Below are 16342 nucleotides of genomic sequence, written 5' to 3' on the forward strand. Positions count from 1 at the left end.
CATACACAAATATAGAATACTCGCTAAGAACTAATATGGATACAGAGCTAATATTTCAGCATCGATGGCTTTAATTGAAATAACAGATGAAATGACCAATGCAGTATTTGATTAACAATGTGCAGCAGCAGTGTTTATGGATCTAACTAAAGCATTTGACACAATTAATCACAGTATTTTAATCAAAAAATTAGAACGGTATGGCATCAAAGGGTGGGTCTTCAACTGGATAAGAAGCTACTTAACCAACAGACTTATTCATCTCACCATATGAACTGCAACTTACTTTACTATTTAGTATTTTTTATTACAATTTTATTGTTAATATAATTTATGGAGTATATTAAGAATAAATCGAGAACCGGGTGTGTACAAAAGTCTTTGGTACTGCTATGTAATGGAAAAGGGGTAAGATTAAATAAGCTCTGCTTCTTCCTTCTCCTTTTCGAACATGTTGAAAAGAGAAACTGGAAATTGGGCTGTATCTTGTTGTAATTGTATGCATGTTCGAAATAAACTCAAACCATAACCACAACTATAACAATAAATAAGCTATTCAGAGGCCTGCAAGACCCACAATAATAATCTATGGGGGTGATGAATGTAAACATTAAATCACACTTTTGTAGCTGATATATTTTGAATCTTTAGCTAAGTTTTGTCACATTTAGCTCATTTTCTTCACAGTAGAAACTAAATAGAGAATCTCAATGCTGAATCTAAATATTGCTATTAAATTTTAAATGTTAATTCTAAACAAACAAATGTAGATTTAAATGTTGAATCTAAATCATGACGTTAAATCTAAATTATAAATGTTAAATAAAAATAATACATGTTCAGTATAATGGTAATCTAAATCTAAATGTCAGTCTAAATATTAATGTAAATATAAATGTTAACTATGATTCAAAATGTTTAATGTTAAATCTAAATGTTAGGTATAAATCTAAATAATAAAAATAAAATATATATAAATGTTAAATATATATCAAAATATTGAAAACAAATCTAAACATCAATATACATCTAAATGTTGAATGTGAAATATAAATCCAAATAATAAAAATGAATGTTAAATCTAAACATTAAATATAAATATAATTATTGTAACGCATGTTAAATCTAAATGTTAATATAAATCAAAATATTAAAAATAAATATTAAAAATAACTGTAAAATCTAAATATTTTTAATATAAATGTTAACTCTAAATGTTAAAACTAAATGTTAAATTAAATGTATCTATGCTTTACAATTGACAAGATATTTAGATTTAACATTTAGAATTAACATTTATATTTAACATTTCAATTTAACTTTAAGACTTAATATTTATATTTAACGTTTAGATGTAATATTTAGATTCAACATTTATATTCACCAATTATTTTTTACCTCAAATAAGAAGGAAATGAGGTAAATTAAAGAAAAGTAATATAAATGTGAGAAAAGTGAGCCAAATATTCAAAATATACCAATTAGAAAAGTGTGGTTAAATTGTTACATTCGGCACCCCATAATAATCAGGATGGAAGGACTGCATCAAAGTTATGAGTCACGCCTGACTCGCCGCCTGAACCTGCTACCACGCCTGACTCGCCGCCAGAACCTGCTACCACGCCTGACTCGCCGCCTGAACCTGCTACCACACCTGACTCGCCGCCTGTACCTGCTACCACGCCTGTCTCGCCGCCTGTACCTGCTACCACGCCTGTCTCGCCGCCAGAACCTGCTACCACGCCTGACTCGCCGCCTGAACCTGCTACCACACCTGACTCGCCGCCTGTACCTGCTACCACGCCTGTCTCGCCGCCTGTACCTGCTACCACGCCTGTCTCGCCGCCTGTACCTGCTACCACGCCTGTCTCGCCGCCTGAACCTGCTACCACGCCTGACTCGCCGCCTGTACCTGCTACCACGCCTGTCTCGCCGCCTGTACCTGCTACCACGCCTGCCTTGTCCACTGCGTCCAAGCCTGCCATGACGGCGCCGACGCGCCCACCTCCCCGTCGACCACGGATGTGGCTGCTCCGTGGTCGTCCGCCTCGCCAAGTGCGCCCACCTCCCCGTCGGCCACAAATGTGGCCATTCCCTGGTCGCCCTCCTCGCCGGCTGCAGCGGCGTTCCACTCGCCGCCGCCACTTGACTTTGCCTCGGTGGATTCGGGGACACTTGGCTTGGCGACCCACCTCCAAGTCCTCCCTCCGCCCGCCCGTGACTTTTGACCCTGCTTGTTTTTTTTGTTTTTTGGACATCTTGTATCTGTCCTTGAGGAGGGGGTACTGTCATGATCCGTGGGCCGGATCATGTTTTTGTGTTTTCTGTTAGTTTTGGACTCCTTTTGTTATTGCTTGTGCACCTGTGAGTTTGTTTCGTCACCATGGTTACTTATTATTTTCACCTGCCACTTGTGTTCCCGACGCGCACCTGTTTGCCATCACTGACACTATTTAAACCTGCCTTTTTGTTCACTCGTCCTGTTCTCCTTGTTTGCGGTAAGCATCAGTCACGTTTTTTGTATTTCATGTTCCTGACTCTTGTGCTAGTGTTAGCCTTAGCTTCCCGTGCGTTCGGCACGCTTTTCTTTTGCTTGTTTTTCTGTTTGGCTACAATTTATATCAATTAAACCATCTCTTACCTTCACGTTTTTCTCCGGAGTGTTCGTGTTGCACTGGAGGAACGATCCCGCACAAATATGCGACCCCCACGTGACACCAAATAATGATAAAACAATACTCTTTGCATACAGGGAGGGATCAAGTACGACTGTCGAGGTCAGTTCTACAATGGTTCTCCTCATATTAAACCGGGTGCTTAGCTTTAGTGTTACAGTAACCAAATAAGGTCTGAGTCAGTGGATTTGTTGTGTAGAGTGCCTGAAGATTCTGTTATGGGGCCTGTCTTTTTGTTGCTGTATTTAAGAAATTTGGGAAAGATCATCCAAAATTTGAGAGATATTTCTTTCCACCTGTTTGCTGATGATATCCAGCTTTACTGCTCCTTTAAGCCGTCGGAGATCGGGACGCTTAACTCCTTGCTCGATTGCTTAGTGGACATAAAACAATGGCTAAGCAATAACTCTCTGCAGCTCAATGCAGACGAAACAGAAAGACTGGTTGTTGCACCTGGCGATTCAATTGCAGGGATTAAACAATACTTGGGCGACGTAGGACAGTCTACTAAACCAAGCTTAAGAAACTTTGGCATTATCTTTAAAAAAAAAGACATGTCATTAGCGCAGCATTGTGAACAGCTGACGAGGAACTGCTTCTTTACACAAGGAAAATCTCTTAACTTAGGAAAATGGCGTCACAGAATGATTTGGAGCTTATCATTTAAGCTTTTGTGTCTTCGCGTCTGGGCTATTGTAATTGTCTGTTTTCACGGCTGAACAAGGAGGAGCACTCTCTACTGCAATTAATGTAAAACTCTGCAGCAATAATTCTGACCCGTACAAATAGGAGGACCCACATATCCAATGTTCTCAAAGAACTTCATTGGCTGCAAGTGTTCTGTCGAATCAAGTTTAAAATTCTGGTTCTTGCCTTCAGAGCCTTGCACAGTCAGGCCCCCTCTTATATTAGTGATCTGATCCAGCCTTATACCCCAATTCGAGCTCTGAGGTCTGTGAATCAAAACCTGCTGAAGGTTCCACGCACGCGTTTTTGGATGAGAGCTGACCGATCCTTCCAGGCTGTTGTTCCCACGCTTTGGAACGATCTTCCACCCTCATTGCGCTCAACTCAATCAACCAATCAATCAATGTTTATTTATATAGCCCTAAATCACAAGTGTCTCAAAGGGCTGTACAAGCCACAACGACATCCTCGGTACAGAGCCCACATACGGGCAAGGAAAACTCACCCCAGTGGGACGTCAATGTGAATGACTATGAGAAACATTGGAGAGGACCGCATATGTGGGTAACCCCCCTCTAGGGGAGACCGAAAGCAATGGATGTCGAGTGGGTCTGACATAATATTGTGAAAGTCCAACACATCAGCGAGAGTCCAGTCCATAGTGGGGCCAGCAGGAACCATCCCGAGTGGAGACGAGTCAGCAGCGTAGAGATGTCCCCATCTGATGGACAGGCTAGCGGTCCACCCCGGGTTTGGAGCAGAGTAGAAAAGAAAAGAAAAGAAAAGAAAAGAAACGGCAGATCAACTGGTCTAAAAAGGGAGTCTATTTAAAGGCTAGAGTATACAAATGAGTTTTAAGATGAGACTTAAATGCTTCTACTGAGGTAGCATCTCTAACTTTTACCGGGAGGGCATTCCATAGTATTGGAGCCCGAATAGAAAACGCTCTATAGCCCGCAGACTTTTTTTGGGCTCTGGGAATCACTAATAAGCCGGAGTTCTTTGAACGCAGATTTCTTGCCGGGACATATGGTACAATACAATCGGCAAGATAGGCAGGAGCTTGACCGTGTAGTATTTTTTACGTAAGTAGTAAAACCTTAAAGTCGCATCTTAGGTGCACAGGAAGCCAGTGCAAGTGAGCCAGTATAGGCGTAATATGATCAAACTTTCTTGTTTTTGTCAAAAGTCTAGCAGCCGCATTTTGTACCATCTGTAATCTTTTAATGCTAGACATAGGGAGGCCCGAAAATAAAACGTTACAGTAATCGAGACGAGATGTAACGAACGCATGGATAATGATCTCAGCATCGCTTGTGGACAAAATGGGACGAATTTTAGCGATATTACGGAGATGAAAGAAGGCCATTTTAGTAACACTCTTAATGTGCGACTCAAACGAGAGAGTTGGGTCGAAGATAATACCCAGATTCTTTACAGAGTCACCTTATTTAATTGTTTGGTTGTCAAATGTTAAGGTGGTATTTTTAAATAGATGTCGGTGTTGAGCAGGACCGATAATCAGCATTTCCGTTTTCTTAGCGTTGAGTTGCAAAAAGTTAGCGGACATCCATTGTTTAATTTTATTAAGACACGCCTCCAGCTGACTACAATCCGGCGTGTTGGTCAGCTTTAGGGGCATGTAGAGTTGGGTGTCATCAGCATAACAGTGAAAGCTAACACCGTATTTGCGTATGATGTCACCTAGCGGCAGCATGTAAATACTAAAGAGTGCAGGACCAAGAACCGAACCCTGGGGAACTCCGCACGTTACCTTAACATAGTCCGAGGTCACATTGTTATGGGAGACACACTGCATCCTGTCAGTGAGATAAGAGTTAAACCAAGACAAGGCTAAGTCTGTCATCCCAATACGCGTTTTGATACGCTTTAATACAATATTATGATCAGCAGTATCGAAAGCGGCGCTAAGATCAAGAAGCAGCAACATAGATGAAGCATCAGAATCCATCGTTAGCAATAGATCATTAGTCATTTTTGCGAGGGCTGTCTCCGTAGAGTGATTTGCCCTGAAACCGGATTGAAAAGGTTCACAGAGATTGTTAGACGCTAAGTGTTCATTTAGCTGCTGTGCTACAATTTTTTCGAGGATTTTCGGGATAAATGGAAGGTGGGACACCGGCCGGTAGTTTACCAGGAGATCAGGATCGAGGTTAGGTCTTTTGAGTAGAGGATGAATAACCGCTTTTTTGAATGCTAGGGGAACAGTGCCAGAGGAAAGTGATACGTTTATAATATGTAACACTGATGGACCTAGTAATACAAAAAGCTCCTTGATAAGTTTCCCAGGAATTGGGTCAAGTAAACATGTTGTTTGTTTTGTCCCATTTACACATTTTGACAATTCTTCCAATGTTATTTCATCAAAGAGAGAGAAACTATTTTGGAGGGCGGTTATCAATAGAGCCCACATACTTTGGGAATGGTGCCATTACCGAAGGCAATAGGTCAGTAAGAGTCGTCGTTGTGGCAGCATTAATGTTGCGGCTGCTATAGTAGTTATTATTATTATTATTAGTTTGTTGACAATGAGTCAGAACTTCGAATTTTATAATGTAATGATCGGACATTACTTTAGTGTACGGGAGTATCGTAACTTTAGAGGTGGTGACACCCCTGACAAGCACTAGATCTATCGTATTACCATTGCGATGCGTGGGTTCATTTATTATTTGTGTAAGACCACAGCTATCAATTATAGTCTGGAGCGCCACGCATAGAGGGTCCGATGGGGTATTCATATGGATATTAAAGTCCCCCATTATGATTATATTGTCGGCGTGCGTCACTAGATCAGCAACGAACTCTGAGAATTCACTGATGAAGTCCGAATAGGGCCCAGGGGGGCGGTAGATAACAGCCAGGTGGAGAGGCAGCGGTGTGACAAGCCTCAAAGTGAGCACCTCAAACGAGTTCTATTTATTATTTAGGTTAGGTGTAAGATTATAGTTTTCATTGTATATTAGTGCGACACCCCCTCCCCTTTTAAGAGGTCGGGCAACATGTGTATTGGTATAGCCAGGAGGAGATGCTTCATTTAGCGCAAAAAAATCGTCTGGTTTGAGCCAGGTCTCGGCGAGACCAACGACGTTTGTTGTCTCTAATGACTTCATTAACTAATAGCGTTTTGGAAGATAATGATCTTATGTTTAAAAAGCCCATATTATAGGTAGTGGGCTGTTTTGAGGATTGTTTGTTGAAATTATCCGAAGTAGCAATATTAATAATGTTGCGTTTATTATGCGTATTGCACTTTAAATAGTTTCGACCATATCTAGGATGGGGCGAAAGTCATCACTTTGTGAACAAATGCGTGAGCAAATTGTCGAACAGTTTAAGAACAACATTTCTCAACGAGCTATTGCAAGGAATTTAGGGATTTCACCATCTAAGGTGTGTAATATCATCAAAAGGTTCAGAGAATCTGGAGAAATCACTGTATATAACATTGAATGCCCATGACCTTGGATCCCACAGGCGGTACTGCATCAAAAAGCAACATCAGTGTGTAAAGGATATCACCACATGGGCTCAGAAACACTTCAGAAAACCACTGTCAGTAACTACAGTTTGTCGCTACATCTGTAAGTGCAAGTTAAAACTGTACAATGCAAAGCCAAAGCGATTTATCAACAACACCCAGAAACGCCGCCAGCTTCGCTGGGCCTGAGCTCCAAGATGGACTGATGCAAAGTGTAAAAGTGTTCTGTGGCCTGATGAGTCCATATTTCAAATTGTTTTTGGAAAATGTGGATGTTGTGTCCTCCAAACCAAAGAGGAAAAGAACCATCCGGATTGTTATACGCGTATTAGTGCCCAAGACATGGGTAACTTACACATCTGTGAAGGCACCCTTAATGCTGAAAGGTACTTACAGGTTTTGGAGCAACATATGTTGCCATCCCTGCTTATTTCAACAAGACAATGCCAAGCAACGTGTTACAACAGCGTGGCTGCGCAGTAAAAGAGTGCAGGTACTAGACTGGCCTGCCTGTAGTCCAGACCTGTCTCACATTGAAAATGTGTGGCGCAATATGAAGCCTAAAATACCACAACGGAGACCACGGACTGTTGAACAACTTAAGCTGTACATCAAGCAAGAATGGGAAAGAATTCCAGCTGAAAAACTTCAAAAATGGGTCTCCTCAGTTCCCAAACGTTTACTGAATGTTGTTAAAAGGAAAGGCCATGTAACACAGTGGTAAAAATGCCCCTGTGCCAACTTTTTTACAATGTGTTGCTGCCATTAAATTCTAAGTTAATGATTATTTGCAAAAAACAAAACAAATGTTTCTCAGTTCGAACATTAAATATCTTGTCTTTGCAATCTATTCAATTGAATATAAGTTGAAAAGGGATATGAGTATATATACTTTTTCTGATTGTGTAGATTGTCCATTTTCTCAATTTCCCCTACAACTGACCCACCATCACAAACTATGAACTTACTATAGCAATCTCATCGAATTCTGTACGTCATTTAATGAAAGATTAGTGTGAAGTAGCTGTTAGGGGAGCACCATGACCTGCTCATTTGTGGCTCCTCCAGTCCTCCTATCCTCTCTCTCTCTCTCTCTCTCTCTCTCTCTCTCGCTCTCTCTCTCTCCTCCTATGATGGAGCAACGCCTCCATTGCTCCTCTGCGTCTGCCTTTGCAATCAGTCAGCGATGCAAGCAAGAGGAGCAGCGGAAGGTTTTATTTAATTGTGTGTTTGTTTATCTTCTACCTGGAGGACCGACTGTGCGCGAAAGTCTTTTTCCACGCTTGATCCTCCCCCACCATGAGTGGATCCTGAAGGAAAGAACAATTCAGCCAAGAGGCGCGCTGACATCCTCACCGAGGTAACTATACTTCTCCATATTTGTTGTTCTGGGTCTGTGAAATTCAAACAGTATCTCTCGCAAGTGTTTTGTGGAGCTTTAAATTGAAAGTGCATGTTTTTCATGCACACTAAAATACAATCATGCAAGTTTTTAGTTTTTTTTTTTTGTTGCAAACTGGTCGTTTTTCCCCCGAAATCCTACTGAGAGCTATTATTGATCAAACTAATTAAAATGTCACATCTAGTAAAAAAGGCTGCATAGGCATACAAGTGAGCAATTTATTTTCATGCTGGCATACAAAAAACATTTTACATCAGCAGTTTAAATGTTCTACTGTTTGGGAGTTTACTACTTTTCTATGTCTTTGTAAAATGTAGTGTTGTCTAATTATGCTTACATGAAGGTATATTCGACATCAAGGTGGTCCAAAGTCAGGTCCGGGGGCCATTTGTGATAGTTTTTTTGGGGGTTTTTTGGCACGTGGATTATTTAAAAAAAATAAAAGTTTAATTTGAATTCACAAAGGATGAACTATTCATTAAAAGGGACTTTACATTTAAAATGTTGAATGAAAATTTTAAAAAAAAATAAAAAAAATTGCTTATTTTAATTTAATTTATAACACTCAAAATAAAACAAACAGTTTACAGTGTTGAAGAGCAATAACTTGCAACGAAAAGGGTTTTGTTTCCTTTTAATATTTCATTTAACAAAATTAAAAACAATCAGTCTGCAAAAATGAATTTAATTTACAACACTCAAAATAAAACAAAGCATTTTACAGTGTCGAAGAGCATTAACTTGCAACAAAAATGGCTCTGTTTCTTTTGAATATTTCACTTAACAAAAATAAAAACAAACAGTCTGCAGAAATGGAAAGAAAACAACAACAAAAAACCGCTATATAGCGCTATTTAAAAACAAGACAACTGACTGGCCCTTAGGAAACAAATGTGGTGTTGTGTTCTGCACCAGAAAGGCCAGATGATCATGGCTCAATAATGTTTTTATTAGAGCTGTCAAATTTAGTGCATTAACTCATGTGATTCATCACAAAAAATGATTACAATAATCACATATAAACACAGATTATAACAGAGTTTATTTTGAGCGTACATGATCCTTTACTTTAGCCGTGGATGGTTTACATGAAATGTGGCGTGGGTTGTTATACGGTCACTGATTAGGTCAATTTATATGTCAGGGCAAAGATGAGTGAGGAGAGTGTTTCTCACTGATATATTTCACTTCAAAATACACCCTGACTGGATTTTAGATAAAACTGTTAACCAAGTTTTGACCAAATAAATGATGTGCATTCAAGTAAAACTTTTTTTTTTTAATTCCTAAATGACATTCTGACAACACATTTGCATTTGTATCAAAATATTGTGGTCTTTTTTTAGGTTAATTTGAATTAAGTAATCAAGTAATTTAATGTGGTTAATAATGATAATGAAAATGCAAAAGTGTGATTAATCTGATTAAAACAGTTATCATTTTGACACCACTTTTTTCACCACCGTTTTTATACATAAACGCAGAATACAACACCACACAGTCCTCTAAAAAAAAACACAACATTTTGTTTCATTTTTTTGTTTCTGCTGACTAATGCTTTTCATTTTTGTTAGATGAATTATAAAATTTAAATAAAAATGTTATTTTAAAAGTAGCTATTGCTCTTTGACACTAAAAAAAGAACAATTTGTTTTTACATTTTTGCTTGTGTTTCAAAGTAAAATTCAAATAAATCAATAATTTTTTGTTTTTCAATTCCGATTCATTAACAGACAATTTAATACCCAAAACATATGCCTGTTTTGGGCATTTGTTGCTTGCTCAAAGTTACTTTATTCACACCAAAAAAATATAACAAGAACAGGTTGTGTAACCATTGGTGGTTTAACAACAACATTACGTTCAACGAAGTCCAACGCTAGTAGCTAAACTTTACTAAATCGCTATCATTATCTGACAGCACTCAAATCTAGTGTGTGCGCGTTTACGTTATGTAGTTTATGTCATTATGTGATAAAAATTGGAAGCGAGCGGGATGTAATGCTTACAACACCCCCGTCAAGCTAGCCAACAGACTCTTTAAATTACTAACAAAATGTTGATCTGAAACTTCTTCTTTTACTCTTCAACTATTTTAACGTAATTTTCAAATACATGAACAAAGTTAGTGTTCATGTAGTATGTGGATGGTGAGGAATGATTGAGTGTAACATAAATTGCGGAGGAAACAAAAACAGTTAGTTCACACATTTGTTTTACTTAAAAAAAAAGAAAGGTTTATTTTTTATTTTTAGGGAAATAATGAATTGCAGAAAAAAGTAACTGTATTGTATATTGAATGTGAAGTTGCATGTAAAAAGTGTTTTCAGCATCAATGTCTCTGCCTACCTAACTTTTAAAATTGCAACAGCCACTTGTAGTATCACGGGAGTCAAATTGCCACAGGCCATGTAATGCTGCTTTAATTACTGTATAAGCATGTGGGTGTTGACTTCAGCAGCAAGTGTTTTTGAAAGCTGCACAATTTTTTAGAGGCAAAAAGTAACTGTTTGACAGGAGCACCTGTCTGATGAAATTCCATGGAAATATTATTAAAAAAACAGCCATATTCCAAGTTAGATTTGGGTGCAAGTTGATTGTAATGCCGTGTTTATGTAATGGATGCCAGCTAGTGTGGCTGTGTTATAGTACATTGTTTAAAGCTCGCTTTCCAACGCCTTAAGAGCTGTGCAGGACAATGAGTTGATAGGCCGTGGCTTTTAACTCATTGGCTGACGCTATTTGAATAGTTCTCATTCAGCGGGGATTTGTGATTCGAGCCCATTGTGTGCACGGAAACTAGGGCTGCAACTAATGATTATGTTGATAGTCGACTAGTCAGCGATTATTTTTACAATTAGTTGACGAGTCAAACAGTTTTTGTTATGCTGTGCACGTTTCACTTTGGTGTTGATTCCGCGACTTAATTTTAGCTTGGTTTTAAAACCTCTTATAGTATATTCAATTGTAACAAAAGAAACATGCATTAAGGAAATAAATAATGGTTTTACTTCAATCCACATAGTATACAACCACAGTAAACAATAAATCAACAGACTGAAAGTGCAAGATGTCCAGTAAACATGGCATTCAGTGCAAAGAGCATTTTTCATCCAGTACTGTTCGGGATATTTAGCTGCAATTATTTACCTAAAGGTATTACATTCCTGGCAGTATATCAATAAATTGTTTATCATGCGACTACTCGATAATAACACTTTGTTGGTGATTTTTTTTAATCAACATTGCTGATTATGTTGATTAATCATTGCAGCCCAAAGAGAAAAAAAACATATTAACACTTCTGGAATACTGGTCAACCTCAACTTTAAAAGTAACAGATATAGAATGTATTAGGCTCAAACTAGCGGCAACATTTTTAATTAAAATACTTGAGTAGTTAATGAAAAACAATACAGATGTATTGTGAGTTACATTGCAGCTGTACCTCACACATTTTGTAATACGTTTACTATCTTCACCTTTATTCCTGACATTTTGGTTAACTACAGAATTGTACAACCTAAGGGCTTGCAAGTGTTCCACTTTGGAGTTTTCACCGTACAAACAAACATTAGGCCTGATCTACTAAGATCTAAACGCCACGCGGTAAACAACGTGTGCAATCCACAAAATAGCGTGTACTATTCGTGGTTGTGTTGCGTGTGATCTAATAAGACTGTGTGTGCAATTGTAAACTGGTGCAGACCGCCTTATTTAAATGAGGATTTTGCATGTACTATACAGAGCATCACCCCAGAGACACTCTCATATATTGCACATTTTGCTATATTTCCCAACATGCAGGTGACGTGGGCATTTTAGAAGCAGCAGTGTATCTACAAGGTGCATGGGAGGGAGGCTGCACTTACCCCAGTCAAGATGCAAACAAATGCATACTTAAAGAAGTATTTTTCATATAAGAAATTGTAATAATATATGTTATTCGTGAAAAAACGAACATTTAAAAAAAAAAGTTAAATGACACCAAAACACATCAATTTAATTTGTTTTAATTAGCTCCTTAAGTCCTCTAGTAGTTATAAAATTATAAAATTATGTTGCTGAATAGACAATACGTCTAATATGTTTTTTTTCTGACCATCCAAAATGTTGACACACACAGGCTCAGCGCGAGCACTGAGCCTGCAGCCGTGTGTACAACTGTCAGTTTGCACGTCCTTTTGACACGTCCATCCATTTTCTACCGCTTATTCCCTTCGGGGTCGCGGGGGGCGCTGGAGCCTATTTTAGCTACAATCGGGCGGAAGGCGGGGTACACCCTGGACAAGTGGCCACCTCATCACAGAGCCAACACAGATAGACGGACAACATTCACACTCACATTCACACACTAGGGCCAATTTAGTGTTGCCAATCAACCTATCCCCAGGTGCATGTCTTTGGAGGTGGGAGGAAGCCGGAGTACCCGGAGGGAATCCACGCAGTCACGGGGAGAACATGCAAACTCCACACAGAAAGATCCCGAGCGCAGGATCGAAACCAGGACCTTCGTATTGTGAGGCAGACGCACTAACCCCTGTACCACCGTGCTGCCCCTTCTGACATGTGCTAAATAAAATGCAAAATAGTGCTTGCAAAACGGTGATGAGTGTCGATAAATCACACTGCGTGTGCTAAATAATTATATTTGTAACTTCTCCTCCCAGTATTTGGTCATCAGCATATATTTAAAAATTCATGAAAACAGAGATGCAAAATGGATTGCATGCCGAATTCTGCTCACTTAACCGACACAATCCGCTTGGCACACGTTTATTGGATGAGCTTTGCGTGTGCTATCAGGTTTGCATGTGTTTTGGTGCATGCAAATCTTTAGTAAATAAGGCCCATAATGACTTAATTTGACTTTTGTCAATGGGAGATCCAGATACAGGTTGATGACTAAGAGAAACATGTTGTGGAAAAAAATGTTTTTAACAATTAAAGAGAATACTTGAAATAAAGGCAAATAACTTGTGCAATATATTGTCTTTGCAAAGAGGTCGAGTAAAACGTGTGCAGAGTGGCTTTCCACTCTTATACTGTACCTCACCACATGCAAATTAATTACATCACTACTGTCGTTTCGGGAGAGGTTACATCAAAACAAGATACTTCCTTAGACACTTGGTAGTCAACATTTAGGGACTCGCTACTGGTTCTGAACACCCTACCGTTGGACAGTGTCCTAGGAAAAAGCCTGATTGAAAGTCAAGATTTTGCTCAGGCTCACCAAATGCTTGTAATATCCATTGTATACAAACAATGCCCTACTTGAAAGTAAATTAGGTTATATTTATAGAGCACACATTTCTAGAACAAGTGATTCTGGAGTGTCTATGTATGTTCTTTAGAAGTACAACGAGTAGTCATGCATTTAACGACTAATTTTGTAAATATTAATCTCGACTATTGAAAACTAATTAAAAAAATGTGTTTGTTATATTGTTCGCTCGTTTACTACTTTAAATTCAAGCTATCTCTGCAGTTAGCATGGCGCTGTATCTCCTCCTGCTCTCTCTTGCCCTGTATGTCACATGTTTAGCTATTCCTCGTCATCCTGGCATCATGATACTTGAAGTGTGTAGTTGATTTGCTGCCTTTAAGGCGATGATTAGTAACTTAGGAGTGGCTCCACACTGTATAGACATTGTCAGGTTCAAATACTGATGACATATATTAAACAAGACAAGAAGCAAAGAATTAAACAGAGACATAATTACATTTGGCTCAATTGAGGAGAGACGCCTGGACACTGTACCCTTATACAGTGTCTCAACACGCTCTGGCAAAAAATTGTACGCCACCTCTTTTATTTGGACTTTCCCTGATTACATGGCAACAGCTATTTCTAACGGATGGTGGTCGTAAACAGCCATCGCCTTTGATTACAAACAGTTCAAAGAAAAGGTCGTAAACAGTTCACAGAAAAGGTCGTAAAACAGTTCACAGAAAAGGTCACCTTGAGGGGAGTCAGGCCCTGCTTCTTCTCCACTTTGTAGTTCTTGGGTCAAGAAAATATATTTCTGTTGATTACAATACATGAAAGAAACAGAACACCTTCATGTTGCTTCCCATCCTACACAGTGGAGTTTTACAAGCCTTCTGCTTGGTAGGATTAAGGACAGCTTTTGTCTTGAAACACAAAGTTTTCTGATAACTTAGATACAAATATTCTGACAGACATACTGTAGCCATATGAGCAAGCAACCTCTGTGAGGATGCCACATTGTATTAACTTTAATTATTAATTTTGCGAGACAAGTTTAGAATGTTTTATCAGTAAAACTATGCATGGACTAAATACTTTGCCATGGATTAATTGTTATGGTTTATTACATCAACATTTGGCAACAAATTTTGTTGGTGTTCACTTGAAAATATAGGGGATGTTTTATGAAAACGTAATGCACTGGATGGTCCATGGCAGTGCTTCTTAAACTTTTTTCACCGAATACCCCCTCAGAAAGTACCACCATAATGACCAACATTAAACAAATTGTAGTAGGCCTAAATATTCATTAAAAACAAGGCAGAGGCTATATTTATTTAGTATATTTAATATTTTTGGCCACTCTAACGTTACACACAGTTTAAACTGTAACACTGCGTTTGAATTTTAATTAAGTAATTCTTTGGTGTACCACTAGATAAAGCCTGTATCACAGTTTGAAAATCCCTAGTCTGTAATATAGGCTTGTCCTCAAAATTTAGCCCTATTTCCAGAAAACACAACAAAATTGTTTTGGCATGGATCTTGTTTGAAACGGAAGACAGGTAACTGATTTTTAGATATGTTTTATGTGTGGTAAAGATGGATGGAAAGGAGGAGGTGATGGGAAAATATGTTTCTCATGAGTGATTTCCTGTATTATTGATGGACTTGATCCAGTTGGCTCCACTTTAGCAAAGATTGAGCCGAGAGTGAGAATTACTAACAAAACAACATTTTCTCTCCTCAATGTTATTCTAATCAAAAGCAATTGAACATAACAAGTGGGTAGAATTAATATTTGATTAAGCTTTGTTTGTTCAATTAGAGGAATGAACACGATTAGCTGAGGCATACATGGGTATTAGTTAAAAATGCTAATTCATTCTTGAGTAATATTTTTTCTCAGCATGTGGTTTGTTGGTTTATTCATGAAAGAGGAAACATGATGTTTGATGGAAATCTGCAATTTGCATGGTTGATTTTAAGACCTTAACCTAAGGTTGAGTTGAGACACACAAAACAAACATTTTTGATGTTTTTCATTTTCATTTCATCTATTTATTTATTTCAGGCAATGACAAAGATGTACAAGTTGACAAAACATAATACTATAAATTAATATAGTGCATTATTGTCCAGTTTTGCCTGAAAGGGAGTGGGAAGAAGATAACTTATTTAATCCCACCCCCAGTTCTCCATTCTGTGATTATTCACATGAGTTTCACTCTCACTTTGTTCAAGGATTATAATACAGATGTTGTATCATAGTGGCATTACCACAGGTAACAATAATTATTACACTGTAACAATCATTTGTATCAACAATGTAGGAATAATGAATATACCAACAATGGTAATAGACATCATAGCAATAATGGTAATAGACAACATAGCAATAATGATAAGGAAACATTGAGCACATGTTAACACTTTGAGACAGAGTATAGCAGCAGGTCAAATTAAAGACCCTCATCTCTATATTTGAACCAGACCCCATGTTTGTATAATAGTTTAAATCGATTAATAGTTTGGCATTGCTTGTGTTGTAAGTCCAGTTTGTTCCATAGTTTTACTCCGCATACAGACACACAAAAACGTTTACGAGTGGTTTGAGCTCTCGGCAATAAGAAATATCCAAAGCCTCTCAAGTTATGAGCTTGCACTCGTCTTATAAAAAAACGTTGTAGATTAGGTGGCAATAATTTGTTAAAAGCTTTATGTAAGATTATTAATGTATTATATTTAACAAGGTCATCAAATTTGAGCAACTTTGATTGCATAAACAGATTATGAGTATGTTCTAAATAACCAACATTGTGAATGATCCGTACTGCTCTTTTCTGTAATGTGATCAGAGG

At 38.2% G+C, this 16342-nt stretch overlaps 1 protein-coding gene across 1 annotated transcript in view; it reads left to right on the forward strand.

Moving 5' to 3' along the window:
* Window positions 1-8055: 8055 nt before the first annotated feature.
* LOC133656853 (heparan sulfate glucosamine 3-O-sulfotransferase 1-like) overlaps window positions 8056-16342 on the forward strand; it is an 88665-nt gene continuing 80378 nt past the window's right edge. The window contains exon 1 of the mRNA XM_062057715.1: window positions 8056-8224. The gene's annotated coding sequence lies outside the window, so the exon portion shown is untranslated. The remainder of the gene's footprint in view (window positions 8225-16342) is intronic.

The sequence above is a fragment of the Entelurus aequoreus genome, linkage group LG09 (genome assembly GCF_033978785.1).
Source record: "Entelurus aequoreus isolate RoL-2023_Sb linkage group LG09, RoL_Eaeq_v1.1, whole genome shotgun sequence".
NCBI classification, from domain to species: Eukaryota; Metazoa; Chordata; class Actinopteri; order Syngnathiformes; family Syngnathidae; genus Entelurus; species Entelurus aequoreus.